General features: G+C 32.4%; 1 long non-coding RNA gene across 2 annotated transcripts in view; it reads right to left on the reverse strand.

Annotated features, from left to right (window-relative positions):
* Positions 1–444: 444 nt before the first annotated feature.
* LOC107437385 (uncharacterized) overlaps positions 445–8,815 on the reverse strand; it is a 14,043-nt gene continuing 5,672 nt past the window's right edge. Inside the window, exons 3-4 of one of the 2 annotated variants that reach the window (XR_011637662.1) lie at positions 968–3,190; positions 445–812 (exon numbers count right to left, since the gene is read on the reverse strand). This is a non-coding gene — a long non-coding RNA (uncharacterized lncRNA). Of the gene's footprint in view, positions 813–838; positions 3,191–8,815 lie in introns of those variants that run through there. The other variant, XR_011637661.1, reaches the window with a different exon arrangement.

Genomic DNA, 8,815 nt, shown 5'->3' on the forward strand with positions numbered 1-8,815 from the left:
TTTCTATAAAGAATTGATTTCTATAAGGGATCAATTTCTATAAGAGACCTATTTCTGTAAGTTTCTGTATGAAATCGATTTCTATAAGTTTCAATAAGAGATCGATTTTTAAAAAGGATCGATTTTTATAAGGGATCGATTTCTATAAGTCATTCAGGAGAGACAAATGACTTTTCTAAACGGAAATCGACCAGAAATAGTTACTAATTGATATAATTAAATTTTTTTAATTGTAGTGGACAACCTCAATTTTTATCTACTTTGCAATTAAGCTTTTGTGACATACTTCATTGCATTCAATGCGTTACAGTGGATTACAGAGCACAAATTTTTGTATTGCATAAAATTTCAGATTAATTTTATTATTTAAGCTTCAAAAGTTTAGTTTTACGAACTGATTGAGAAATTTTTTTAAAGCTTATAAAAAACGAAGAACAAAACACATTAAAAATTGATACTCTACAATATGGCGAATTTTATTACTCTCTCTACATAAAACAGAATAATACACACAAATAATAAACAAACAAAAAACAATCTAATTTTAATAAATATTTTGGTGGCACAGGATTAATATTTAATTCTTATTTTCACAACTTTGATTTAAAATAATTTTGACAACAATGATAACTGATGAAGAATTTAATTATGATAAAAGGGATAATCATGAGGTGGCTGACACTGAAATTACATTTAGGCGGCGTCAACCACCGGTGGCTAACACTGAAATTACATTTAGGTCGCGTCAACCCCTGCTGGCTGACACTAAAATTACATTTAGGCTGTGTCAACCACCGGTGGCTGACGCTGACCTTTCACATAGGCCGCGAAAAACANTGAAATTACATTTAGGCGGCGTCAACCACCGGTGGCTAACACTGAAATTACATTTAGGTCGCGTCAACCACCGGTGGCTGACACTGAAATTACATTCAGGCTGCGTCACCCACCGGTGACTGACACTGACCTTTCACATAGGCCGCGAAAAACAGCTGGCTGACAGCGTATAACATGATATAGAACTATAAAATTTACACTCTTTTATGGAATGGCAGAAAATTTATTCAAAATTTACTTAATTATAGTGATTCTTGGTTTAATAAATTCAATTTACTAGGTTTTTATCCACCACTATTTTTTAAACAATTCGTAGGCTTATATAATTCACCACTTTTTTATATATGTCATGCTAAACCTTTTAAAAACTAGCAATATCTGTCTAATATTTGCAAATTTAGTTTGTAGTTATTTACAGTTGTGGTCTGACGGGCAAGACATGTAAAATTAGCGTGGAGCTCAACGTGTTAACTACTGCTGAAATTAATTTAAAAAAATTCTTACTTAAATAATTCAATTCTCTATTTTCACTAACATTAGTAAAAAATATATTGAAGCGAGAGACATCTCTGACTCTCTTTCTCTTGCTTAAGCCCATTTCCTTGAGTCAGTTCTGTGAGTCAAATCTATAGTTGTACAGCTTTGAAATTAACAACGGTTAGATTTAGAGGTAATAAAACATTAAGTCAGTGAGATTCACTAGGTACGTTATGCAGCTGAGATGAAGCGAAAGAAATCAAAATGTTATACAATTCCGGAACACTAGGTGTACTCGTCATATTATGCAATTGATGAACACTTTGCATTACAACTGATGTTCGAAAATTAGAGTTGCTTTCTAAGTGAATTCATACAGTTTTCTATGACGCATAAAACTTTGTTCTGCGAAAAAATGAAGAGGCGTCTGGATCTTGAGGCTTAGTTGAAAAATCACCAAAATGTTTGAACAATGTGATCTGTCGAGGTTGTTATGGAACTGATTATCAAGTATTGAATACACAGGCACTTGCTTCCCTAGGATGCTTTAGAAGATGATTATGGCAACATTGGTTGCAGCAACCACAACTTTTATCATTTGTGCTCTCCATTCCTTATTCTCTTTTTCTTGAGCCAGATCTGTGAATCAGATCTATAGTTAGGTCATTAACAATAGTTAGATTTAGTGATACTAAAATATTAAATCTGTGAGATTCACTAGGTACGTTACACAGCTGGAGGTGAAGTAATGAAATCAAAATGTTGTACAATTGTGGAACACTAGGAACAATTATCATATTATGCAATAAACACTTCGTATTACAACTGATGTTCGAAAATTAAAGTTGCTTTCCGAGAAAAGTTTCGCAGTTTTCTGTGATGTATAAAAATTTGTTCAGCGAAAAAAAACAAAGGTGCTTTTGGATCTTGAGGCTAAATTGTGAAACCTCCAAAGTTTATGAACAATGTGATCTGTCGAGGTTGTTATGGAACAGGCTGTCAAGTGTTGAATACTCAGGCACTTACATCCCTAGGATGCGTTTGATAATGATTACAGCTACATTTGTTGCAGCAACAGCAACTTTTGTCATTTTTGTCCCGTTTGTGCTCTCATCATTGCAATTGTATTGGCAGTGAATTCATCATCATACATGCAGCTCACTACAATTAGAAATCTACACTGTATCCTTCTGTATGACTCTTGGAAACTGTGTTAGTTCATTTCCTTGAGTCATATCTGCGAGAACTACAGTAGCATAGTCAGGAGGTGGATCATCAACATCTACTGAATTTTGTGATACTCGTACAGTAAGTCTGTGAGATTGACTAGGTAAATTACGCATATGAGGCGCACTTGGTGCAGTTATAACGTTATACAGCTGTGGTTCACCAGGTGAACTTAGTATGTTATATAAATCAGGAGCACTTGGTTCAACTGCTGATAGAATAATTGGGTTTTCTTGAGAAAATATGGTTGCATTGTTTTGTGATGTATTAAAATTTGTTCTGTTGAGAAGCGAATGCGTGGTGGTATATCCACGCTCTGCTGAAAAAACTCTAAAATTGGTGAAAGAGGGATTCTGCTGAGGTTGCCGAGGAAATGGTTGATACCTGCTGTTTCCTCCTATCCTTGCATGTCTAGGATTAGTTGGATAATATCTATAGCAGTACGGGTCGGTCACAACTACTGTAGGACTATTGTAGTTCAATCTCTGACCTACACAAATTTTTCGACAAAAAAAGAAACAGAGTACTGATAGCACACAGATTAAGACTGGCACAATAAAGTAACCTGCAACATCAGCTCCACGCATGCCACCCGTTTAAATTAATCTTCTTCCAGGGCAAAAATGATCTTCGCAATAGCATTTTTCAACTAAACAAAAGAATACAAAGAAAATCAATTTCTGTTGGAAAAACATTTGATTGATTTTAACTCAGTAATATTTAAAAAGAAAATGAAAGATGTGTAATTTGGTGTGAATGCTTGTTTCAACTGAGCACTAAAACTACTGTGGAACACAAACATTTGATTGAATCCAGAGTGGAAGAAGTTTTTCAACTCACTCGTGGGGAAGCTTATAAAAATGTATGTAAAATTTCCGAAAATTCAGTAAGCTTTAGTTTTTATTTGTTTACCATTCTATATAATATTTCGCAAAAAGCATAGAACGTGGCAGCTAGTTATATATGCAAAGTCCAATTTTATTTAATTATCTAAGCTTATGTTTTGAAAAGAGATATTTGTAAACTTTAAAACCTTTTAAAAAGTAATATTTTATTTTTATGACCCATCCCTTGCTGAGGAGACGTAATGGACAGCTTTCATGTAAAAAGTGGTAGGACATTTGTGATTAAATAAAAGTGGATATTTTTCAGAATAAACTATAACCTTTTGTTAAATAAAAAAAATGTTAACTAATGCTTTCTGTCTGATATAAAAATTATTTACTTATATACTAGGAGGCTTCGCCCCCTGCTCGCTGGCGCTCGCCAACCCCCGGAACTGCTTTCGCAGTTCATTTCGGATTGCTTCGCAATCCGATGCTCGCTTTCCTCGCGCATTGGATACGTTCTTAACGTCTAGCTTATGTATACTTTTTTGAACACTGAAGTTCCGAAAACTTTAACTCTAGAAAATTCTAAGCCTGTGCATTTCAATATTAATTTGAAATTGCAAACAGTTCACATATTTTTCTTAATCACACTATTCTAAATTTCAGTTGTTGAGAAAAGTAGCTTTTGTAAGTTTTGTTTTAAAGTCTTTCCCACCAGAGGGCTAAAACCATGTGTTGTAAAACGATATGAAATAGTACTGAAAGCCAGCTGTAAAGCATCGGCTTCGATAAAGATAATTTTGTGAGAATTTTTTTGATAATTCGGTGAGAATTCACCCGATTAGACATATGATATGCTCACTACGTGCTCTTGCGCGCCGAAGTCTATCAATTAAAACGTATTAGCGTATTATTTAATATAGATCAGCCATATGATGCTCACTACGTGCTCTTGCGTGCCGAAGCCTATCAATTGAAAATGAAAACTGTTGCCAGCGCGAGAAAAGAAATATCATCGGTTTTATTGATACATACGTATTAGAGTATTATATAATATAGATTAGAATGAATGGGAGCATCTAAATTTAGAAAAACCTCAATATTAATAATGAAATAATTACATTATCACATCTAATTTTTTTAATGTAAGAAAACACATGGATATTAAATTGGTATATCTCCGCAGTAACCACAATTGGAAAAAAAATTTTAAAAACTGGGAAAAAAGTTACCTGAGGCTTCAGATATTTTACAAGTTTTCATTACTCTTTAATTAAATTAGTATTAATATCTAAATCATAACTGCCACATTTTACACCATCGGAAGATATTTATTAAATAAAAAGCGATGGCGTATTTGTATGTAATGGTGGTCAAGAAAGTCTTATAAAATTAAATTTATAAAATTAAGATATAAAAAAGTAAAACTTGAATATTGCAACCATTTGGAAAACAAAACTTTGTGGAGAGTTCATAAATTGGCAAGTAAATATAGATATATTTTATTCTATGCATAAATATGGAGCCGCGGTGGCTCCGGGAAGAGAGCGTTTACCTCCCAGTGAGGTGAATAAATTAGCTTAAATCTGTAAAAAAATCCCAGATCTTTCGGGGTGAGACTTTCCTAAATGATGGTAAAATTATCAAAAATTCTGAAAGCTTTGATATATAAATGTTCACCACACCATCAAAAGGTTTGCAAAAAGCGTAGTAGTTGACAGGTTTGAAAAAACTATTTCCAAAAAACTTCAAATATGAAGGAATCATGGTACATGGGTCATAATAAATTTAATAGTTGCAGTAAATTTATGAAAGAATTTAATGAAAGATTTATGTAAAATTATACACGTTAATAAAAATATCACATTTTAACATACACTTAAGACCATGGTAGTCGTAAAATTTTAATCAGATATATTTTAATTAAAACGCCACATAGTGGTGGGCCAGAAACGAGCCAAATCATCGTGATTCGTCTTAACATTGCTGCCGCTTCTTTAAAATTTTCAAACCCTTGGGAGTTCTGTCATACAAACAGGAATTAGTGATATGCGAGCCGGCCAAATGTATCAATTGCCATGGTGATGGTGAGCACCCAGCTTGTTTTTCAGGCTGCTGTGCGAAACCCAGACAAGCCAAGGAAAGCCTCCGACCCAGCTATGAGATTCCTACAACTCTTCAAGGAAATGCAGTAGCTGCTGAGGGACCCAGAACTCGTAAACCTACTCCGATCCCTACTCGATGGAAATTCATAAATGTAGAGATCATCCTACGAGCCCGATCCCACTAAGACGTCCACAGCCCTCCTATGGAAAAGTCTCAACACTTTTAAAGTCAATAGTCACAGTTGCCCTAGGGCAGTGTTTCCCAAAGTGAGGTACGCGTACCCCTAGGTGTACGGGGGGACTACTCGTTCTTATGCGAAATATCTTGCAACAAACGAAAATTTCAAACATTTTCATTTAAAAACAAAGCTAGCCATTAAACTTTATGATTACGTATTTTTCTATTGGTTATTTTTCGCACAGCTAACAGTTAATAATTAGTGGTGTCAACAGCCAGTTGTGATTTTTAACTTGTGAGCAATTTTTTACAGTAAAGGTTTGTAATAAATTCTACTTATTTTGATTATTTTTATGAAATATAATTTTTAACCCAAGCATAGAATATGGATATCTGGTTAGTATCTACAAAACCTTGTAAACCTAGAAAAATAAAGTTTTTTTTTTAAAAAAAATACAGTTGTTTTTTTGTTAGTGGTGCACGGCGTTACGAAAAATTTAGAAAGGGTGCACAAAAGTCATAAGTTTGGGAAACACTGCCCTAGGGCAAAACTTACAGATGAAGAAGTGAGATGCCCGCTTCGTGGGAAGGTACTTCGAACTCCTACTTTAGGCCAGTCTAGAAATTAGTGAAAACAATCTGTTTCTTCAATCTCTCTCTAACGTTTTTAAATTTTTATTCATTTCAAACTAATCATGAAACGATTAATAACTTAGATACCATATTAAATACATTCATCACAAAGTGTTGAGTAATAAGTTAATATAATAGGATTACTGTACAATAAAGGAACGCCGCTTTAATTTCCAAGGCTTCAATTTGGAATAGTAACTAAACGTAATAATAGTAGACAATAATACTAAGAAAGGATGATAAATAAACTTAACGGGTAAGTATCGCTTAATAAAGAAATATTTTAAAAAGTCATACATTTTAAAACCAAATAAATATACCAAAATAAATCTGGGTTTCTTTGTTAATTCAGAAATCATATCATGTGACTTTTTGACCAATACCCGCTCTTACATCCATGAGAAATTGTATCAAACCATTTATCTTTTATGCCACAGAGTGAAATGACAGTCGAAATTCGATATTTTTTAGAAAATGAGGTAAGTATTTTAACTTTAAAAAGAATATTAGAAAAAATAATGTCACAAATTTACAGCGAGAATCTCAATTTTTTTTTAGCCCAAAAGTTTAAGTAAAAACTATAATGCACTCCAATGCCCCCTCTGGTGGAATAATTATAAGTCAATATTTTGAAATTTAACTTTCTTATATTTTCAATATCCTCTTAATTTCACGTAGACAATACGCGAAAAATAAGGTTCGATACGAATCACGAAAAATAAGGATAGTCTAAAAAAGAATTTCCAACTCTTGAAATAGAAGCAAAAAATTTGAATTTTACATGTAAATGCAAAGATAAAATTATGTCATTTTTCCTAAAAGATCTGATAATGATTAGAAATTGGAGCTTATAGGTTTAAAAAATTGAATAGCTTTACACTTTGGGATTGGAAATAAACAGCAATAATGATATCACATCAGATGTGCGAGGAAGAATTATTGCATCTAATAAATATTTTTATAGCTTGAGAAGATATTTAACCGCTTCGAGACGGGTGAGTCATACATGCATTCTTAGAGTGGCGACAATCAGGGTAAAAAAGATAAAACTGGTAACTGAACTACTTTTACAGCAGTTTATTTATGGGCGGGGGTAATTTTCTTTATTTAATTTACCACTACTTAGTTAAAATTAAAAATTATATAAATTAGTTACAGAATGTCAATTTTACAATTAAACATATGCCATTTGTTTGTTGCATTTCATGTACTCATTACAGGATGAATGGGAAAAGAGTCATTTTTGGCCTTAGGAGCCCAGCTAAACCAAACAGACCAGACTAATTTTAGTAATTTGATTTACTCTCTAACCCAGTGATTCTCAACCTTTTTTTTTGGTTGCGGCACACTTTTAACGATTTCGAAATTTGACGGCACACAATGAAAAAAAAATTAGGTTAAAAGTTGTTTACTTAACCATAATACACTGTGTTAAATAGTTTGTGATAATAATTTTGAATGTGAAATAAAATAATATGTACTACAAAAGCACATTTATTAAGGGATTAATTATTTCTTTCGACTAATTTTTTATTAGTTAGTAAGTTTTTTTTTGCTAGTTATTAATAGTTAGCTTGTTTTTCATAGTTATTAACTGTTAGTTTTTTACATTAATTATTATTTTTTGTGATTTCTTGTTAGTTAGTTTTTTGCTAATTATTAATTGTTAGTTTTTTTTTGCTAGTTATCCTTTGTTAATTTACTTTTATGACTATTAATTGCATAGCTTGCTTTAATGATTAGCTTTTATTTTCGCCGAGAAGATAGTATTTAGCTTGTTTTAGCCTTTGTTAATTAATAATTTTAATAGTCAATAAATTTCCTTCTAATTTCAACATTGTTTAAAATTGTGTGTCAAAAACAATTGAAGCACTTCCATCTTATTTTAAGATTGTCAGAGATAAGACAATGAAAATGAGACAATGAAGACAAAGAGATGTTCACGCGGTTAAAGCGTGGAAAAATTATAAAAAGTATATNTAAAAATATATATATATATATACACTTTTCTTTAGTTTACACTTTACTTGTAATAAAAAAGCATTATATTTTTTATTGTATCATTTCTAATATTTGGCGGCACACAAAAGTGGAGCGGCACAGTGATTGAGAATCACTGCTCTAACCCCTTGGGGGACGGGTGATTCATAAAAGCAGAGATGCCAACTGCTCCGGACACGACAAAGTAATTAAATAATCGGTAAATAACTACAAAGTAAATTTTGCAAATACTTGACTATTTTTGTTTGCTTTATAAAACGTATAGCATGACCTAAGTAATATAAAGTGGTGAATAATATAAGCCTACGAATAATTTAGAAATAGTAGTGGATAATTTGAAACACTAAATTGAATTTATTAAATCAAGAATCACAATTGATAAACTACCACTTTAAAATATATATTTACTGTCCGGAGCAAGTTGGCATCTCTGTAAAAGCATTCGCCATTCAATGCGATGGAGTATTATCAGCTTAAGAAGTCGAATTCAAGCCATCAGCGTTCAATTCTCTCCCACCTTTGGTTCA

This window comes from Parasteatoda tepidariorum, chromosome 9, assembly GCF_043381705.1.
Source record: "Parasteatoda tepidariorum isolate YZ-2023 chromosome 9, CAS_Ptep_4.0, whole genome shotgun sequence".
Lineage (NCBI taxonomy): Eukaryota > Metazoa > Arthropoda > Arachnida > Araneae > Theridiidae > Parasteatoda > Parasteatoda tepidariorum.